Source organism: Ruditapes philippinarum, unplaced genomic scaffold (assembly GCF_026571515.1).
Source record: "Ruditapes philippinarum isolate M1 unplaced genomic scaffold, ASM2657151v2 ctg246_1_1_1_1, whole genome shotgun sequence".
Classification (NCBI taxonomy): domain Eukaryota; kingdom Metazoa; phylum Mollusca; class Bivalvia; order Venerida; family Veneridae; genus Ruditapes; species Ruditapes philippinarum.
The window spans coordinates 205,130-228,906 of record NW_026856135.1 but is presented as its reverse complement, the minus strand read 5'-3'; the positions used below and the strand labels follow the sequence as shown (position 1 = coordinate 228,906).

Here is a 23,777-nt window from a genome sequence, read left to right as displayed (position 1 = left end):
TTCCATTTTTTTGATAATAATAATAATAATAATGATGATGATGATGATGATGATGATGACGATGACGATGACGATGACGATGACGATGATGATGATGATGATGATGATGATGATGATGATAGTTGATAGTAATAATAATAATAATAATAATAATAATAATAATAATAATAATAATAATAATAAAAGACGTTTTAGAAGCGCTAAGAAATATTTATAAATTACACAAATTTTTGTGATAACAATAATAAGCGGGTAAAACAAAAGACCCACATTAAATTTACACATAGGACAAAAGCCCCCCACCCCAGTCCATCAAACAAAAGCCTCCCTAAGGTTTATAGACCAGACTGATTACTTTCTATTTTTACACGCCCAGTGTTCGGGAACTTGGGTTATACTTCAAATAAATCTAGACAAGTATGCGCCTTTCACTTTTATTTCCTTGATAAGCGGCGGTTCTCTGAAAAAATTGATTTACATTTGTACTGCACAATATATAATAAAGTAAACATAAAAACATTCATATCATCAATGAATTATAAGTACGAATTACACAATAAATCAAATTAGAACTTTTGTACCTTTAAATTTAAATCTTAATGTAAATTATCTTTTAAAACAATTGCATTTATTTGTTAAAATACATTAAGTTCCATAATTAAACTGACGAGAGATAGACGGAGATGGACTGGCGGGGGGGGGGGTTTGTCATTTTTAAATGGGGGGGGGGCTTTCGACGGGGGGGACTTTTGTCCGTATCCCCATTAAAATAAATAAATTACTTACTTACTTACTTACTTACAGACATAAATGAAGTATATAGATACTTTCACATTATCTGCGGATTTCATAATTAAAATAAAACTTTATTAGTATAAGGATATTTGGAGTATCGGTAAAAATTCGAAAGTCCAATTTAAAAATCAATATATAATTTAGTATGTTCTTAACTTGAGTTTTTAAATCAAACTACGACAATTTTTATTTTTTTAAACAGAAATTTACTTTTACAAAAAATGTTTCCTAGATACATAATTTTATTTTAACAAAGTAACAAATGTTAATTTACATAGCACGGTCATGTTCCCCTGTCCTGAACAATGTTCAAGTCACCGAATTATGCAGAAACACGGCTGATGGGAGACGAGGAAACTCGGGAGATGATGATGATATTTTTCAAGAAATGCTATTTCGAATAATTTGACATCATCTATCAACATTACATGTACATACACCCCAGTGACATCCATCTGATTCTAGCTTGTTAACTTAGATATAATTGGACCTGGCGGCAGGGTACTTTAAAGTTTACTTTAAGATAAATCTTAATTGTGTCTTGTTTAAATGACGAATTCCGCCAAATTAAAGGATAACAACAACACGACGCTGCAAAAACATTGGAAAGAATATAGTAGCTATGTCTGTTTCATTTTAATATGTCGGGTTAGAGTCTTTATAATATCTGGAACAAAATCACATAGAAACTCGGTTATGAGATCACAATTTAATTCCCTTATTTCGTACATGAATTATATTAGAAAATACCGTTAAGACATTCAACCCCAATTGCGCTAACTTACCTAATCGGAGAAAACCGACACTCGATATACCCTGCTGCGTTTATGATCAATATCCGGATCAATATCCGGCTTAATCAGTATTGTCTTCGATTATGGCAATACAGCACGTGGCTATTACACAATATTATGTCATAAATGAGACCGCGCGAAAAGAATCAAAATTGGGGAATTCGGAACTTCATAAGATTTCTATTCAAAACTTGTGTACAGAAACGCAAACCTTTGTTTCCTGAAATAAAAGATTAAATAAATAAATAAATAAATAAATAAATAAATAAATAAATAAATAAATAAATAAATAAATAAATAAATAAATATATGAATAAATGAATAATGAATGAATGAATGTAGAATAAATGAATGAATGATTGGTTGATTAAATAAATAAATAATAAATAAGAAATATATGAATAAATGAGCAATGAATGAATGAATGAATAAATAAATGAATGATTGGTAGATTGATTCAATGAATAAATGAATGAATGAATGAATGAATGAATGAATGAATGAGATATCATTGGTTTTTTTTTACATATGCAAGTATATGTATTATATTATGTATAGCCTATTTTTTATATATCAATATTAAATATTTATCAATAATATATCAACGTAAAATTTAATTGCTGTACGTGTGGACAATCCCGATTTCATCTTCGTGATTTCACAATTATTTTAACTTTCACGATTTCAATTTCACAGATTCACGATTTTATTATAATTAATTCATGTTTTGAACATCACAATTTCCACTTTAGCATTTTCTCATGTTTGGCTTATCATTATAAAATATTATAATGATAATGATAAGGAAATTACAAAATAACATGATTCACCATAGATGCAAAATGCAAAACAGTTCTATCTAATCGGCAATCGCAATTGTAAAGTATTCGCTATTTATCTGCGGGTGTATGCTAAAAAGCAAACCTAGAATACCGCGTCTGCATGTTACAGGTGGATGTCTTACACGTTCTGTGCACTGACGATATTATTTGTACGCAATTGACGCGTTAATAACTCCAGGAAATTTTGCATTGTGTTAATTGTCAAATGTCTGACAAATATATGATCAGACTATTTCTTTACTCTTACAGAAAATAGGCTATTCAGAAGTAAATTTTCATTCGCTATTTCTATATACAGAATCCGTATTTGCACGAATACGGAATTTCGTATTTTAGTAATATACGGACTTGTTATAAAATTCCGTATATTAGTAAAATACGTACTTCGTACATCAAAGTTCCCGTATATTACGAGTGTACGGAGTTCGTATACTAGTCATGTACGGACTGATATAATATACGGTCCCGTACATCTCCGTATTTCAAGTTTCCCGTATTCTTACACGTATATTAATGATATACGGAATTCCGTACACTTCCGTATATCCATGTCTTTTTCGCAGTGTAATTTGTGTTGGGTAGTAATAATAATAATAATAATAGTATCATGATGATAATAATAATAATAATATTGAAAATAATAATAATAATAATAATTTTTATTATTATTATTATTATTATTTTTATTATTATTAACAAAGAACAATAACCATATAAAAACCATTTTGGGTTTAAACATTATTTCGTTCTTTTCACTTTTGAATGTCTTAGTGCTTTTTTAAAAAATATAACGCTTAATATAAAGTACAGTCTTATTATCTAATTGAATCACACCTTACAATTTTAACACATTTGGTTTATCGAAGTAATTCTTACACAATTGTATACAATTGTGATATATGCTAACAAAATGATATTCATCTTCTAATGACAGAATTTACAATATCTAGTAACAAGGGTTTACACAGGTTTTAAAAAAATTAGCTCCAACACAGAACAAGTAAATGAAATTTGAACTGGACCTAAACATATATGATATCATATCGATGTAGAACATTTCAAAATAATAAATTGGTAACCTGTTTAACACCGTGTGGAACAAAATCATTTTATGTCATCTTTTAAAGTCAAACAAGGGTTATGTCCCATGAAAAAACGTGAATGAAAATTTTATTCCTCAAGATACTTTCCAAGGTAACAACGTCCAGCTTTGTAAAAAGCAGGCATATTCAATTTGTGAAATTAAAGGGTGTAGGTTGAAATCATTTTCGTACATAGGCTTTTCACTATAGAAAAAAAACCAGCCAGTCTTAATCACGTTGAAAATCTGCCTGCTTTTAAACTTGCTGTGAAACAGTACTTTATAGATAAATTGAAATAAACTATATTTACTCACGTTTCAAGTTTGAGTCATGCATGAAGGTTTGGTTTTAAAAGATAATGCTTATATATATTTTTAGATAAACATGGTTTTTACTCCTAGGTTGAGACTAAGATTAATTTATATCTTTATCATAAACTTTAGTACTTAACTAGCTGTGATTAAAATGTTTTTTATTTTTGTTTGATCCTTTAATATTATTAAATCTAGTTTACTGTGGATTGTATTTGATAATATCAACATAATACTAAGTATATGTGATGAATTATTTGTCTTACTATTCTTTGTGATATTTTCTGTGATATCATTGCCTCTCTATGTCATGCCACCAACACGTAGGGACTGCAATGGAAATAATAGTTGACCGTTTTTGTGCTATCTCTGATGTTGGTGTTCAAGTCATAGTTTATGTGCTTATGCTAGTGTTTTGTTATGTCTCACTCAGTTTGTTATATTACAATGTATGCATGTTTTGCAAATTAAATCTTATCTTACCGTTCATGTCTAAATATGTTCCGTACATAAAAATATCTTTTTATACACATAAAGATCTTCGCTATTTTCACTATATACAATCTAACCCTGTGTAAAACAATATATCACTCGTTGCTTATAAAGGTATACAAAACTCTTATAACTAGAACATGGATAATTCGCAACATGGAGGAAAATCATTAATTGCAAATGTATTCGAGGTATAATGGCAAACTTTGCTTGGCTAAAAAAAACAACAATATATATAATAAGATATGTTGCTAATTTGTTTTAATATACAAACGTTTCATCAGCACAACAACCTTCAAAATATATGAATAAATAATAAACAATAAACAAGAATTAATGTCAGCTTGACATGATGCCGATAACGACGACGTAAAATGGTAAGTTGTGCATACTAATCATAGAAAAGATCAATCCTATGCATTGTTCTAGTGCAGAAAGCAGTCAAGGTGCAAATATTAAGTTAAAACACCAGTAAAACTGACTAAGATATAGATAAACTATTTTTGTTAATTGACAAAGGTCCACGCAAAATATATTAAAACAGAACTTTGATTCTAATACCAAAACCCCATCACTACAAATTGCCTCCCCTACGGGATCCCAGTCCCTCACATGACTAGCGGCGATACTCATTATTATACAAGTTGAAGTGTTCGGGATTTGGTTCAAGAAACACTCACCAGTTTCTTTATTCATTGAGGTACTAGAGAAAACAAGTCTTGGTACTGTAAGACGAATTATTGTAAACATTCTAAAAAATAACTTGTTTATTTTCAATCTTATCAACACCGGAACAATTCTAGAAAACATATTTACTTTAAAAAAAATTAATATCAAATATATTTATTTTATCTTATTGATTTATCTATTATAAGTAATTTCATTTTTCATTTAGAATGATTATGTAGGTCAACATCATGAAACAAAAGCGCAGCTGCAAAATTGGAGAACAAACACAAAATCAAACAATTTAATGAAGCATGTTTTATCATTTGCATTAATAACAGAAAAAGATTCGATAAAAACAGAGAATTTAATAGAATTTGAAAAACAGGATAAATTATAAAAGAACGTTTGTCATCAATACGCCAAAAATGTTCACATTACATGCGGGATAAATACTGGCAGACGTTTCACCAAAGTGGCAAAGTGTTAGCATACGAACAAGATCATATCTAATATTGTTTTATTCCAAAGACTGGAACTACTTTCTGGAACGCATCATGCAATTTATAGTCAAAGATTATCCAGAAAGTCAGAATATTACGGGGCCCAACGATATAGACAGGCACTTTATTCATGAACATCCTTTTAAAAAAACCTTCAGATGTGGAAAGTACAAAGTCCAATTGCTCGTATGCTAATGACGAAAGGAAAATCATTTATGTTTGCACGAGATCCATACACACGATTATGGTCAGCATACATCGACAAGTTTCTTCTTCCTGATTTTGGTGTAAAGACGCACTGGTGATTGTGACAAAACTTCGACAAAATGCGACACGATTGGAAAGATATTGTGCAATTGATATAACATTTTCTGAATTTCTTCAATTTATCACCAAGACTTATACAATAGGATTGAATAACCACTGGAAAAGACTGCAACGGGTGTGTAGCCCATGCCATGTTCAGTTCGATGTCATTGGTAAACAAGAGACATTTCGTTTAGACTCTGAGTATATATTAACAAGGTTTGGTTTAGATTTTTTGAAAGAAAATACAACGGAACTTGATATGAAACGGATAGAAATAACAACACTATCAAAATACAACTTTGATTTAGAAAGAACAATGTTTTGACAAAATTGATGTTGCTAAAAGACTATGGTTAGCTTTTCAATACAACGGGTATATATACAGACTCATACCTTTCCCGAAATCAGATTTTCTTAAAACTAACTTTCTTGATAGTCCAACTGGAGCACTTGTGTTTAAAGCAATAGCACAACAATATAAATTAGGGATTGATGTTAAAAGTCAGAAACGAACAATGATGCTAGAGGCATATAGGAATATACCAAAACAATTATTTAAAGATATCAGTCATGTGTATAAGTATGACTTTGAGTTGTTTGGTATAAAAAAACAATTGTTTGATGATGATTAAACATTGTCACTGGGCTAAGAAAATAACTCAGATATACAATGGCAAGTTTGTTATTGTGTTGCTATTGATGTCTTATTGTAGCCTAATTTTCATTATCCCTTAAAAATAAATAAATACACACACGCACACGCGCACGCGCACGCGCGCGCGCACACACACACACACACCACCGGAACAACATCGTTTTCAATTGACGCATTACAAAGCTCCAAGCCTTCCGTTAAAGTTCTGAAAATGTGTGCTGTACAATCAGCACATAATCTGACTTATAATAACATCTATATTGTGTTTCTTTGTTTTCTTAGAAGCATTTAAATTGTCAACTTTGCAAATATTTAGTTGGGAAAAAACAAAATCCCAAAAAGCGCACAAAACGATAAAAATGAAATTATAACAATCTCGGTTTGATTGAGCCTGTTCAATGTCGGAAATTACAAGGTACCATCAAACCCCATAGCACCTGATTGCGCATTTTACATCTGTCAAACATAAAGATCGTGGAATGTAGAATGAAAGCATCTGTAGATTTTTTGATACTGCTGTTGCCATGAACAAAAATGTGACAAGTCTGTGCAATTTCTCGAAAAATGACCAATTGTCCCAGTAAGAGATTGCATGCACTCTGAAAGAAAAAACAATGGACGGAACTAAATAAAATGGAATTTTGTGAGGAAATGCGATGTTATGAAAATAACGTCAAATGACAATTTTAATAATCAGACACCATATTCTGAGGATGATTATGAATAGTCAAGTGGGCATACTTGAACCACCCAACTAAACGCCTGATAAACAGCAGAGCTATTTCTGCCTGAGGTATACGATAAATTCCTCTATTGTTATTTTCTATTTTATTGTGCACAATTTAAGTATCACAAAGGTCAAGTGTTTAATTATTACATATTTATTCGTGATAAGTTTCCGAGCAGGTTGATACGCAAGATCCTGTATCGCATAAAGCTTGAGTCTGTAATCCATTGATATATATATTCACTTCCGATGTATCTCCAATCAATTTTGGGTCTTGTTTCTTTGTGCCATCAGTTTGACCCATAACATAGGCACCTACAAGTTTAAAGAAGGGCAATTGCGTGCTAAGTGTCCTCTTCCTCTACAGTTGTAACACTGAGGTTGAAAATTGTTATAAGACATAGGTCTGTTTGGAGTATATCCAACACCACTTCTTAGTCCTCTCATTGGTCTTGATCCCCTTCCATCATTCAAGTATCTGTAATGTCTTGGTCCTCTATTTCTGATTGCTCCTCTGAATCGGGATTGGTAGTTCTGTTGTCTGGGCTGATAATAATTATTTCCAAATTGTTGATGATTTTGTTGAGGTGTTCCATAATTGTAATTACTTCCATGAGAAAATCCTTGTGTTTGTTGTGCCTGTACTTGTTGATTAATGGTAAATTGTTGTTGTTTCACTTCTTGTTCTATTTTATCTATTTTAGCATTCATCTTTTCTAGAAGTTCTTTTGTTGTATCTGATGATGTTTCTTTATCCTCCTTTTTATTTAATGAATTGCATTTAGTTTTGGTTGTTGACTGTTTATTTGTGTTGATGTCATTCTCAATTCTCCTAAGTGCAATTTTGAATTCCTCAAAATCCTCTATTGTCTGATATTCAAATTTAGCCCACTGTTTTAAGTCAGGTGTAAGTCCTTGGTAGAGAATACTTTTCAATTTCTTTTTTCCTTCAGTACCATGTATGGCATCCATCTCCACAGCCTTCAGAAATAGTTCTTCAATCCTTGAAGTATATGATGTGATTGTCTCCCCTGGTTGTTGACAACAATCATAAAGCTTCTTCATAATAGATTCCTGTGTTTCAATAACACCGAAGGTACTCTCAAAAACATGTATGATATCAGACACCTTGGCTCCTTCACCAGTTCTCCTCAATAAGTCTGCTGCCTCTCCTTTACAAGATCTCCGAATGCCCTGAAGTATCGCTTCTTCACTGTGAAATTTTTCCTTCAGTAAACATCTAAGTTCATATTTCCATGTCTGAAATGAAACTTCTCCTTTTCCAGTTTCTCCATAGAAAATAGATAATCTTGGTACTTGATGGCTTAATAGCTTTGTTTCAGGCTCATCTCCAAAATGTCTCATATAATGCACAAGGTCAGCCGCCGATTCTACTTTAGGTATAGTATGTAATTCCCTAAATGCAGCTATCATTTTCTTTTCATCCTCCGATAATTCCATCTTGTTGAAATTTGTTTTCAATATTTCACTTCAAGTTCAAGTGTGTATATCAGTTGTAATGTTGTATAATCCTCTTTCAAAGTAATGTGAACACTAAATATTCACGATAAAAGATAAAACTTCACGAATTACTATAAATTGAAAATGTAAATAACACTCAATTTATAATAATTATAAAATGATTTGTGAATTTGTTTAATTTTTGTTTCACAAATTTCTCCGCAAAGAAAACACAAGTTTTCTTAACTCACGATGAGATTTAAATCTCACGCTAAGTCACGTATTTCTGTTTCAAGTCTTTTCCGTGTAAACAATTCTTTTCATTCAACACAAATCTTTCACAATATTAATAAAATAATACTGCGAAAGAATTGTTCACGACAAATATCACGAGGAATATGCAATATCACGATCAGATTTGTAAATAAATCCAATGAGATATAACAATTTCTTTTTTTTTAAAAATATTATTGAAATAAAATTTTAATTCAACAATATTGAATAAATAAAATGAAAATGATGTATCACGAAAATATCAAGAGTCGTGACACAAACACCTTTTACAAAAATCACGACAGTATATAACCATGTGATTTTCACCAAGTTGAATAACTAATCACTATGACTAATACATTAGCTAAATATTTAATTATTATTATATTTAACTAATGAAATTAATTCATATGATTATTTCCTGAATCTCATGTAATTTTCACTTGAAATTGTTAATTCACACCAGCATAGGGTTATATAACCAAATAATCTTCATTAAGTTATATGACACAAATAATAGTTATATGACACAAATTATATATCTTTCAAAGTTAAAAAGCTGCAATATTTTATTATGTCAAATTAATTAACGTTAAATTAAAAAGAATTGAAAGAGTTAATAATAAATTACTTCAAATGAATAAAATAATTTATTCAAATAAAGTAGAATGTTGTTGTAATTCAACAATCTTAATCAAGCAAATGTACAAAATTTATTCCAATAATGTACATGTAAATAAACAACACCCTTAAAGTTTTCTTTTAAACTATTATTCTTATTAAAGTATATTTCCTTATTAATAAACAAACCTAGATTTAATGTAAGAATTATTAATAATATCAATTAAATCAAATAAAGTTTAAAGAACACCAAGTGTATTTATCAAATTCTGCTGAAAATTCTATGTATTGTATCAATACACACAGTTATAAACTTTATGACCTAGATTTATGAATCTCAAATCATGTGACCAATACCTGTATGCAAATTACTATATCTCAACCAATGATATCACTGAGCCATCATCAGGTGGTCAGGTCAAAGAGGTCAATGTAAACTCAATCCAATGAAAATCTGTAAATAATCATGTGACTAGGTCACAGAGGTCAAATAAGCACATGTAAATTTTAAACAGCTGTAACTGTAAATAAACCTTTATGTACTGTCTGCTCACTTATTTTAAGCTGAAAATAGAAGTTTATTGCAGAATTCCTGAAATCAAAGATTTATTATAGTAATCTCTGAAAGAAAAGGTCAAATTATAATGTATATATCAAATTATCAATGCTGTTCAACAGTGAACATACATGTATGAACTCCCAAATGTAAACAACCACAGAATGTAAACAATTGTCAAGTATAAACAATGGAATCAAGTAGGAAACACAAGATAACCAGCAACAATTCCAATCAATGAGAGAGATCCTGCCAAAGAGTAAATTGTTATTGAAACACTCACAGACAAGATTTTTTTTACAAGAGAAAAATAACCTTTTTTTAGACAAGGCACCCAAATTCAGACAATTCAACAAGGAAAATTGAACAAATGGAAGGTTGGGAAAGGGTAGACTGTCAAAATGATCTTTGTGATTGTTACATTACAATGCAAAGAAGAAAGAATAGATCTATTAATTGTGCCAAATGCTTTCTTGTGAAAATTAATATGTTATAAACCCGCAACCAGTGACAAGTGCTGTACTTACATTGCCTCAGACTCGCACTTACAATATCACACTTGGTTTATAAATATACAAATAAAATTTCTTCTTGATCAGTAATAATCAGTATTTACCAATTTATATTTTTACTTTTTTTTTTTTAATTACAAAAATAATTTTTTTTGCAGATACTTGTCAATTAAATTCTTTACCCAAGAAAATGAAAATTTATAAAATTTCTCAATAAATGCTGATCAAGAGAAAAAAATTACATTTCATGTCGACACACCAACTGTTAAACCTTTTTTTGCAGTAACATCAAAGTACCATTACTACCAATTTGAACCACAAGTACTCAAAATTTCTTGAAGTAACTAAATAATGTCAGTGTCAGTTTTCACTATCCTGTCGGTTATCCTCTTCTGTTAGTTGTTGGGTTGATCTAAAATGTTGGTTGTTGAGTTGATCTAACGTTCTGGAAGTCGATCCATGGACAAATACTTTAACATCAGGAAGATCAATATTTCTCCAATGGTTTGACGTAGACGTGTAAACGTATAGACTCCTCTCGGCATTTAAACACTTGTATAGGTATCCTGAAGCTTCTACGCTTTAATATTACAAGTAAAAACTATTCTCAAATGGTGAAATGTTTTTAAAATATATAACAGTTCTGTTCTTCAAATTAAAGATAAATATTTTCTCTGATGTATGTAATGAATTAATACGCTTGAAATTACACAAGTCTTTAAATGGTTTATGTTATCCTGATTTAAATAATCGTGCTTGAAAAAAATTTCTGTCTCGTCGTGGTCGCGAATTCTGTAACCCTGGTTCTTAATAATCTTTTCATTATAAAGACAATAAATTCCATCAGAGTTCAGATAGTTTTCTATTCCTTACAGGATAACTCTAACATTCTTATCACTCATACAGTTTATATTTACATTTCACCAATTAATTAATCATCGCTCTCATAGAAAGTATGCATGTGTATACAGGAGTATATACATATCACCCTGAAATATACAATAGCATATATTTACTAAACAATATAACGATTTCTTAAAATGACATATAGCATTGCAATATTATATTGGTAAATGTTTTCAAAGAATAAATTAAATTGTCATTCGTACTTGTGGTTCGATACCTAATGAACGTACTTGTGGTTCGATGATCCTAAATGAATTAAAATAAAAACATTTCATATAATCCTTTGCACATTTAACAATGATATATGTAAAAAATAAGAAACAATAAGACAATTAAGAATTACTTACAGGATCAATGGGATCCTTGGTATTTCCACTTAAACATACATCACACACTCCCCATTCTGGTGTTTGTAACTGCATGCTGTGAATGTAAAATTATTGTTAGCAATAGTGACAAATAGAATAGATCATCTGACAGTCAAAGGACAAAGGGGTCAAAGACGCGGGGTTTGGCGGGAAATTCTTCAGAACCGACTGAACAATAAATTCAACCGAGAAATAAACAAATAAACAAAACCGTTTACAATTCAATGGCCAATACAGAGATAAACAAACTTACAATACTGAAACCTTCTTCCAATAAAATATAACCATGAATTTAAAGAAGCAAAAGGTGACAAAAGCTTCACGCATCTACCTCCGCCAACAACTGAAAAAAATGACAAAAGCGCTCCGAAAGAAACTGCGCTAAACTCTAGATACCCTACTGTACGGTAAAAAACCAATACCATACCATGTCACTAAATTTCCGACCTGTCACATTATCACTGCTTGTCAACTGTTACAAAAATGTAATAAGCTGTTCCTGCTTTGCTTAGATTTTAACTTTGCATGAACAATCCTTCTCAAAACTGGTTCACCTAAAGAATGCAATATTAATGCTTTCAAATATTTAATTGCCATAGATTATTATAATTAGGAACATAATTTATTGACAATACATAAGACAGATAAATACTTACTGCTGTAAATACCCCTTCTCTTCTTTCTGTTCATGCTTTTTTCAGTAAATTGATAATTGAAACAAACGTTATACGAGTAGACTATGCAATTCAAATTTATAGGAAAAAATCTAACATGTCATTTTAAAAAAAATGGCTTTATTGGAATAGGGCAATTAATATGAGAATAAAGTGCTGACAGTAGATTACTTTTCCCCTTTTTAGATGAACATTTCTTGAAAAGACAATACATTAAAACTGAGGTTAATTCATCTAAACATTTTTATATCATTTAAACACTAACTTCAAATAGGTTCATAAAGAAGAACCAAATACAAACATCTTTTTTTCGTTCCAATGGAATCATAATAAAACCAGTAACGAGTAGTTCAATGATGTCATGCATACATGTATATAGCATAAATTTTTATAAAATGGCTAACAATCCATAATATGACGTTCCAAACTCGAGTAAATTTTTGAATAAGTGTTCATAGAAACAACTAAATTAATGTACAATAAAAAATTATAACTATACATGTGGTCCAAATTTAAATAACTTTACATCAAAGAACAAGAAAGTATATCAAAAGTTAATTATCTAGGTAAGCTAGAGCTGATATAGAAGTTTAATTGTACCTCTAAAACTATGCATGTCGTCCAAATTACAAAGCCGTATATCAAAGGACAAGAAATAAGGCTATTAGGTCAAAATCTACGTCAGCAAATCAACATCTTAAACTTTGCACATGGTCCATACACCAACAACTTTAAAGTTATGATCAATGTTATAGTTTGCGGACAGCAAAAGCAACGGCGACATGACTGTGAAAATACCTCAATTTCTTAAGAAACCATATTCATACTAATAAATACCTTCAACTGTGGAATTACTGTCAACTCCTTCCTCTCTGCATTCTTCTACTGATATATTAATTGAAATGTTAAAAAATGATATAGAGGATATTGAATGAGTGTAGGTTAAATAATAAATTCAATTAACGAAAAGAAAAACGTAATCTATGCGAGCCTCGGGTGAGCAAATTGTTATTTTATACAACGGGTTCACTAAATGTAGTAATGAAGTTTCATTTAATAATATTCGTTTTTATCACAAACCTAAAATAAGAAATGCAAAAAACTAAAAATAATCACATTCTCATCAATGCTCATTTAGCATGATGCTTACATTAAGCTTTTCTTTAAGCTATGTATTATTATATGATAAAGCTTTCAAAATTTCTTGGTGGCGAGTTTTAAAATGTTTGAAAAATAGGCTGCATTTAAAATTTACATGATGATGACAAGGACTATGCGGCACTTTTTATAAGAAACAGATGAGCTTATAATTGATAGACTTACATAATGTGCATTTGTTTATTAATGAAAATACAATTGATTACTTTAAAATATACAAATTCATCATTGTATTAATTCATCATGTATTAAAAACCCTAACCCTATGAATTATAAAAAATTACCTTCATCGAAGTTCAATCTGGTTTGAACCTCCCCTTCATGAACTGTAACATAATCTTCCACTGCAATGTTGGAATTGATGTAATTAACCAACTGCTTAAAATATAATGTGTCTATGTGCCCTATTACTGCTTTGACCTTTACTTAAAGAAAAGGCAAATTAATTTGGAGTCAAGGTTTTGATAAACTTAAAGTCAGTGGAAAGCTCACAAATGTTAGTATGCTAAGTGACGGGTTAAAATTAAAACCCAGTTGTTGAGACATTTGTTTTAATGCATTATGTTTGCCTTTCTTCAATGAATTCCGAATGATTGAAATATTATGAAAATACTTGATAATAATTTATTATTATGTTATTGCAATTTCACTCACACTAGTTGTACGATTCATTAAACATTACTTCAAATGAAAACAAAACAAAAGGTGAGAATATGGATGATTAACAAGAATATGGGTGATTAAAAGCCTAGCTATAGATGCATGTTAATTGCCTTTCTTCTAGGAATCGTTTTTTCTATATATATACCGGGGATATACGGCATTTATTTTCGAGGTATACAGGGTATACTGAATCGTATTTTCAATATTTACGGGGGATATATGGAACCTAATTGTCGAGCTCTACAGAGGGTAAACGAATCTGTATTTAGAATTAAAAACCAAATCGAAAAACAACAGCTTTTATTAATTCATAAACTTATAAACAAAATGCACATATATTAAAGAAATTAAACATGTCTAGAATACGGAACAACGAACTATTACGTAGACAAATTTTTCTCCAGATATTACAATCTCCTCGGCATGTGTGTATCTGAAAACAAATGTTTACATTCCTGTTAAAATGAAATAATTATCTTCACTTTCTGATGGCCATTCACAAGTATTTTATTGAAGCGTATATATACAAAATTATTTTGTAATGAATGAAGTGGTCATTTATAAACAACCTTTTGCACACGATTTAACTAACGTTATTCATCTTTATTAGTTGAACAGTTATATACATGTACATGGGATGCCGGTTTGTATCACACGACCTCTTTTCTTTGTAATGAAAACATTTATAAATATTGGCATCACTTGTACGAGTCGTTTTGGTAACACACTTTTTAAAACTGTACAGTAGCTATCACTAGCCGCACATGTTCAAACCCCGTCAGAGGCAAGTCGTTGTTTCTTTGAGCAAGAAACTTTACACTCATTGCTCAGTACTGGTTGGTTCCAGGAACGGATTTGAAAGTGTGTCTATAAGCTTATAGCTTCCTACACACTCGAACTAAAATAAACTATGTATAAACCAAAACTGTACAGATATGCGAAATGTGTCGCTACTAAGAGGTAAAAAAATATATACTTTCGATCTGGTTGTACAATGATATTCAGTAAAAAAAGGCTGAATACCCAAGTGTAATACTTTTCATCAATTATACTCAACTGATTTGTTTTAATTTTGATTGTTATTTCATTTTCATTGTTTAAAAAATCTCATCATTGACAGCAACGAATGAATACCTTTAATCACGAAATATGCAATATTATAATGTGACCAAGTAATGCTTATCGCTGTCGCACGTAGTAATTTAAAAGAAAAATCCTATGTCACCTTTATGGCACGTAGAAATAACAATGTTATTTAATTTAAAAAAAAAATAGAAATCAAAATCAGTATATCGGCACTAATAAATGGTCGTTTGTTCTAAGTCAACGCAACCCAATTTTTATGTTTGTCGTTTCATTAATAGCTTGTTAAAAAATGCTGGCAATCTTCTATTAATTCAATAAAGATGAAAAGCGTAAATTATAACGTGCAATAATTATCATCAACATACTAAAAGTAATTTAACTGTATCAAATTTACAATCATATGTTTTAGGAAAGAAAAACACTTGAATAGAATAAGGTCACAGACATTATACATGTATATTAAACCATAACGTCAATTAACATGTGTTCAAGTTGTTTCTAATAGTTTATATATTTGATTCTTGCACACATTACATATGATGTTCTAGCATTTACAAATGTGCTTGGAAATGCTTATTCATTAACTGACGTCATTTCATGGCGTGTGGCATTATTCCGCCTAAGTATTTATTCTAATTAGATATACAAGAAAAAGAAACACTGGTTGAAAGTACAGACTGAAATGTCTAACTCTGGGTACCTCTTTAGCTGTAACTCTACAGAGCCACGCTTTCAAGATTTTCATAATTTACAGTTTGTTTACAGTTTGTCCGCGTAATTGTCTTATTATATTTACAAATACAACACTGTTTCATTATTTTAATGAAAATGTGAACTTACACCAATGTTACTTGCGACTTATTAGTATGCGTTCATACTCATTTTCGTCTACCATGTTGCAATAAACAGGCCATAGCTGAATTTCTGCCATGATAATGTGCACATCCCTAAAAAATCATAATATGACTTAAGCATAAGGAGGACATTTGAAAAATACTTTTCATAATATATCACGTGTGCGAACATATTGATTAATGGGAACGCGTTTCACTTTTATGTGCGTAGGTATTACCTAATATTTGCGTATGCGTTAATAACTACGTTGCATATGACATATCAGATGCGTTGCATGTTATGTTCGTGCGTGCATACGTGCGTGCATGCGTGCGTGCATGTGCATTTTACCACTTAGCTTAATATGAAATATAAGTCAGAATATGAAATATCGAACAATTCGCTATGTACAAAGGCATGTCGGTCAATAAGGTTTTACTTGCGTATAAACATCTCTCGGACAAGTAATGAAATTTAACATCACCGGTTTTTAAATAGGCGTGTGTTTGTGACCCATGCGGTATCGCGTTTTTCTCTTTTCCCAATCTTGAAAACTCAAGTAAAAAGTTTATATTTGGAAAATCGTGATATTTAATTCTAATTTATCAAATACAAAAAATTGGATGCAAATGTTTGTAAATTCAGTACTTGTATTAGAAATCTAAAATCTGGAAATTTCTAAACTACGGAAACAACAAAAATATCAAATGAAAACCAGAGTTGTGTGTAGTGAATTACGAGTTTTGTCGTAATTTTAAACACGGTGTCATTTTCTCTTTTTGCCTTTATGGGAGAACATAATTGTGCCAGAGGTATGATGTAATAACGAATTTAAGCTGGCATACACTCAGGAAAACATTCTTTAGCTCAGCAGTGCAAAGGGAAAAATGGACTAAACCAACCCAATCACTTCAAGAAGTATTTACGAAACTAATACTCGCCAGTTACTCTATACGGTAATGAATGATTGTGCGGTGTCACTACGACGCAGTTACTTCCCTTTGAGCGGGCACACAGACATACGACAAACGGATGCTAGGCGTTCAACATGGAACTCGTACTGATATTACTCTCAGTTTTTAGGGATTTCTATCCGATATCTAACCTTATTGATCTAAGAAAACTTATCTTTTTGTGTTAAGCAAGTTAAGCAAATTTTTGTTTATGGTTTAACATTACATTATGCAAAACCTGCTTAATCTAAAGGCTCTTATTCCGACATGTTTCATGTTCTTGGAAAATGTAAATTATCTCTATATCTACATGACTTTTAGAAACAGGTTTCTTTCCATCTAAATAATCTTGGAAAATAATAACCAAAAAGGCAGTACAGAAACAATGACTATGTACGAGGACATCTAGAGTAGAGCACGATGACGATATCAGGCTATTTTTATATATACATTCCACATACGACTACAGCTTAATCTGGGTTTTCAAAGGCTCTACTCTAGATGTCCTCGTACATAGTCATTGTTTCTGTACTGCCTTTTTGGTTATTATTTTCCAAGATTATTTAGATGGAAAGAAACCTGTTTCTAAAAGTCATGTAGATATAGAGATAACTTACATTTTCCAAGAACATGAAACATGTCGGAATAAGAGCCTTTAGATTAAGCAGGTTTTGCATAATGTAATGTTAAACCATAAACAAAAATTTGCTTAACTTGCTTAACACAAAAAGATAAGTTTTCTTAGATCAATAAGGTTAGATATCGGATAGAAATCCCTAAAAACTGAGAGCAATATCAGTACGAGTTCCATGTTGAACGCCTAGCATCAGTTTGTCGTATGTCTGTGTGCCCGCTCAAAGGGAAGTAACTGCGTCGTAGTGACACCGCACAATAATTCATTACCGTATAGAGTAACTGGCGAGTATTAGTTTCGTAAATACTTCTTGAAGTGATTGGGTTGGTTTAGTCCATTTTTCCCTTTGCACTGCTGAGCTAAAGAATGTTTTCCTGAGTGTATGCCAGCTTAAATTCGTTATTACATCATACCTCTGGCACAATTATGTTCTCCCATAAAGGCAAAAAGAGAAAATGACACCGTGTTTAAAATTACGACAAAACTCGTAATTCACTACACACAACTCTGGTTTTCATTTGATATTTTTGTTGTTTCCGTAGTTTAGAAATTTCCAGATTTTAGATTTCTAATACAAGTACTGAATTTACAACATTTGCATCCAATTTTTTGTATTTGATAAATTAGAATTAAATATCACGATTTTCCAAATATAAACTTTTTACTTGAGTTTTCAAGATTGGGAAAAGAGAAAAACGCGATACCGCATGGGTCACAAACACACGCCTATTTAAAAACCGGTGATGTTAAATTTCATTACTTGTCCGAGAGATGTTTATACGCAAGTAAAACCTTATTGACCGACATGCCTTTGTACATAGCGAATTGTTCGATATTTCATATTCTGACTTATATTTCATATTAAGCTAAGTGGTAAAATGCACATGCACGCACGCATGCACGCACGTATGCACGCACGAACATAACATGCAACGCATCTGATATGTCATATGCAACGTAGTTATTAACGCATACGCAAATATTAGGTAATACCTACGCACATAAAAGTGAACGCGTTCCCATTAATCAATATGTTCGCACACGTGATATATTATGAAAAGTATTTTTCAAATGTCCTCCTTATGCTTAAGTCATATTATGATTTTTTAGGGATGTGCACATTATCATGGCAGAAATTCAGCTATGGCCTGTTTATTGCAACATGGTAGACGAAAATGAGTATGAACGCATACTAATAAGTCGCAAGTAACATTGGTGTAAGTTCACATTTTCATTAAAATAATGAAACAGTGTTGTATTTGTAAATATAATAAGACAATTACGCGGACAAACTGTAAACAAACTGTAAATTATGAAAATCTTGAAAGCGTGGCTCTGTAGAGTTACAGCTAAAGAGGTACCCAGAGTTAGACATTTCAGTCTGTACTTTCAACCAGTGTTTCTTTTTCTTGTATATCTAATTAGAATAAATACTTAGGCGGAATAATGCCACACGCCATGAAATGACGTCAGTTAATGAATAAGCATTTCCAAGCACATTTGTAAATGCTAGAACATCATATGTAATGTGTGCAAGAATCAAATATATAAACTATTAGAAACAACATGAACACATGTTAATTGACGTTATGGTTTAAAATACATGTATAATGTCTGTGACCTTATTCTATTCAAGTGTTTTTCTTTCCTAAAACATATGATTGTAAATTTGATACAGTTAAATTACTTTTAGTATGTTGATGATAATTATTGCACGTTATAATTTACGCTTTTCATCTTTATTGAATTAATAGAAGATTGCCAGCATTTTTAACAAGCTATTAATGAAACGACAAACATAAAAATTGGGTTGCGTTGACTTAGAACAAACGACCATTAATTAGTGCCGATATACTGATTTTGATTTCTATTTTTTTTTTTAAATTAAATAACATTGTTATTTCTACGTGCCATAAAGGTGACATAGGATTTTTCTTTTAAATTACTACGTGCGACAGCGATAAGCATTACTTGGTCACATTATAATATTGCATATTTCGTGATTAAAGGTATTCATTCGTTGCTGTCAATGATGAGATTTTTTAAACAATGAAAATGAAATAACAATCAAAATTAAAACAAATCAGTTGAGTATAATTGATGAAAAGTATTACACTTGGGTATTCAGCCTTTTTTTACTGAATATCATTGTACAACCAGATCGAAAGTATATATTTTTTTACCTCTTAGTAGCGACACATTTCGCATATCTGTACAGTTTTGGTTAATACATAGTTTATTTTAGTTCGAGTGTGTAGGAAGCTATAAGCTTATAGACACACTTTCAAATCCGTTCCTGGAACCAACCAGTACTGAGCAATGAGTGTAAAGTTTCTTGCTCAAAGAAACAACGACTTGCCTCTGACGGGGTTTGAACATGTGCGGCTAGTGATAGCTACTGTACAGTTTTAAAAAGTGTGTTACCAAAACGACTCGTACAAGTGATGCCAATATTTATAAATGTTTTCATTACAAAGAAAAAGAGGTCGTGTGATACAAACCGGCATCCCATGTACATGTATATAACTGTTCAACTAATAAAGATGAATAACGTTAGTTAAATCGTGTGCAAAAGGTTGTTTATAAATGACCACTTCATTCATTACAAAATAATTTTGTATATATACGCTTCAATAAAATACTTGTGAATGGCCATCAGAAAGTGAAGATAATTATTTCATTTTAACAGGAATGTAAACATTTGTTTTCAGATACACACATGCCGAGGAGATTGTAATATCTGGAGAAAAATTTGTCTACGTAATAGTTCGTTGTTCCGTATTCTAGACATGTTTAATTTCTTTAATATATGTGCGTTTTGTTTATAAGTTTATGAATTAATAAAAGCTGTTGTTTTTCGATTTGGTTTTTAATTCTAAATACAGACTCGTTTACCCTCTGTAGAGCTCGACAATTAGGTTCCATATATCCCCCGTAAATATTGAAAATACGATTCAGTATACCCTGTATACCTCGAAAATAAATGCCGTATATCCCCGGTATATACATAGAAAAATAGATTCCAAATATTTTCCGTATATCCTCTGTATATGTAGTAAGTACATACCGGTAAATTTCAAAAAAAAAAACTGGCTACGCATATCCACTGTATATCTGAAGTATACCAGGGTTAATGGCCTTGATAAAGTTTGTACTCGGTATTTGTTTTTCTTCATATACTACAAAAGTACGAACAAATATACGTGCATGAATATGGAACAAAATACGGAATTCCGTACATGCATGATCAATATACGGGTTCATGTATCCGGAATTATCTATACAGACTATTTTCCAGTGTATTTTTTGCATTGTTCCTGGACATTTCGGCCTTAAACCAATCAATATTAGAGATTTGTTTAAGTATATTTAATACGCCAACAAGTCATTCCCTGGACGGTACATAATGCAAATTATTACAAGACAATTCCTTGTCATGTATTTTTAATTCTGAATATAAAATGATGACAGATAATTTGATTACAGTTTGATTTCAATGAAAAAAATATATGAATTTTTAATGATTGAATATTTTACATATAAACATATTAGATTAAAGGGGGGGGGGTTCTTAAATTCTTTTTTTAAACATATTTATATCTTTTTTATTATGTAAATCAATTAAGAAGTCTTTTTCATGCATTTAGTAAAAGTAGATTTATTGAAGAAAATAAAACAATTTTTCTGTCTACATTTTCAAGATTTGCAAAGACACTACATCTGACCATATTTATTGAATACTAATTGAGATCACTCAAGATAATTCATTCAGCTGACAAATTAAGATAAAACAACATAAATCATGTCACACATACATATTAATCCTTTTTAGAGGCATATTTAATACTCTAAAATGTATGTACATGGGAATAATAATATTTTGTTGGTATGTGTTCTGTATCACACTACTCAAACGTGAACATTTTGCAATTGTCTCACTTTTGTAAAGTTTTCTCATGCCGTTTTAAGATGTATAGTGAAACACACAAACACACACACACACACACACACACGCACACGCACACGCACGCACGCTCACGCACTCATGCCAACAACTTTGTAACGATTTTAAGTATCAGAAAGAAACGGATGCATAACTTGCAATTTGTATATGAACGTATTATGGTAACTAACACATTCATAGTCCTGCAACAAATTGAGTAATAATATGTACAGGCATACTTTATGAAAAAGGCGTATTTTCAAATATACATCTAAAACAGCCATTTCAGCAATGAGTCGTATAAGAAACACATCAGCTCAAAATACAGAGAAATACAATCCCTAAAGAAAGAAAGAAACTAAACAAAATGGAATTTTGAAAGGGGATCTCAGGTTATTAAACCATCCTTAGGCACATATTTTAACAACAAAACACTTTTAAATGCAAAACATATATCGATTTTTAGTTTTTTTTTAGAACAACAACATGTCTGTCTAAGTCATGTGTTTAGTGGTGTTGACTATATAAATATGAAGAGGATTTTTACAAATACTCGCAAAAACAGTCAATTTTACAAAAGAAAATCTATTGACTTTTTTTACAAACTCATTAACCCAACAGAAGTACTGAAATACAAAACATCCATTTAAAATGATATTAAAAAGTGGCTGAGTTTAAAGGTGTAAAATGTCTGCCTAATTTTCAAGGTGCTCCTAATGCTGATTTTATTTACGTCAGTTTTTCTTTACGTGTATGTTATTTTTAGAATAACAAAATGTCTATGACATGCGTTTAGTAGTGTTGGCAATGTAAAACTATATCATTTTTTTTCAAAAATACTCGCAAAAGACAAGTTTCCATATAAATATTTTCATTATCCTCCTAATGATATTGTGAAACCAGTAGAGGTATAATTTAATTACTTAAATTAAACATAGGGTTGTTATTATAATTTTCAATGTTTTAGTATGCAAGTGGAAGCATGCTAAATATGTACATGAAGTCGAATTTAAAAAAAAAAATATATCATATATCTGTCAGATATCTGTTAAAGACGTTTTCCGTAATAAAAAGTGTTTTTTTAATAAGGTAAAAGCATTTTTTATAATGAAAGAAATGGTTTGATAATTATTTTAATAAAAGAGTTTTGACTTTAATTAAAAGTTTCAATGAATTAGATAAAAAGTAGGGTTTAGGGTTAGGGTTAGGATTATTGTTTAATTTTCGTAAAGTGTTCCTTTTACTTGTATATTTACTCACTTATCTAAAACATTCTTTATGACACCCCCTCCCCTCGAAAAAAACGAAACTGTTGTTTGTTATCGAATAAACTTGTCAGACCTCTGTTTAAGGAAAATATATCCATTAAAGTAGCAGATAAATATTTGACTATTTATTCGAAATCTTTCCTATTCAAATATTTTGGAGATCGGCAAAAGCCTTAAATCTATAATATTGAAGACAAAAAGTAAAGTTACCTCTTTTTTCTCTTCAATACATTGATCTGTAATTTGTGAGATTGTATTTATGGATAAATTATTCCATGCATCCTTTTCTCACATCCCTATTCCACATTCTCGACCTAGTTAACGTTATTGCACGGACATGTATAAATTTTGTCGTGACATCATTTGCTTTATATGAATGCCGCGCGAGAATACGCTAAATGTAAGCGTTACACTTAAAGATAAGAAAAAAAGACCTGAAACCTAAATAAATGATCATTAAAATTCATCATTGCAAAGGATCATAGCAATACTTCTCAATATTATAATGAATATACGTAACAGTGGATATATTACGGAACGGCCCTCTGTTAAGCAATTAACTCTTTACATCAACATTATTATGGAACTCTTCACACAGTAACAATTCATAATGAATTAACTTGAGCAACACCATTCAGCAAAATTAGAAATATCTTCGGAAAGGGTGTGGTAAACAGAACATGTCATAGCC

The 23,777-nt window shown here is 30.8% G+C and overlaps 1 long non-coding RNA gene across 1 annotated transcript; it reads right to left on the bottom strand.

Annotated features, from left to right (window-relative positions):
• Window positions 1-11,297: 11,297 nt before the first annotated feature.
• On the bottom strand, window positions 11,298-13,664 carry LOC132745520 (uncharacterized). Its single transcript, XR_009627846.1, has 3 exons — window positions 12,127-13,664; window positions 11,853-11,928; window positions 11,298-11,588 (listed from the first exon to the last, which is right to left on the bottom strand). It is a non-coding gene; the product is annotated as an uncharacterized LOC132745520 (long non-coding RNA).
• Between the last annotated feature and the right edge of the window lie 10,113 nt (window positions 13,665-23,777).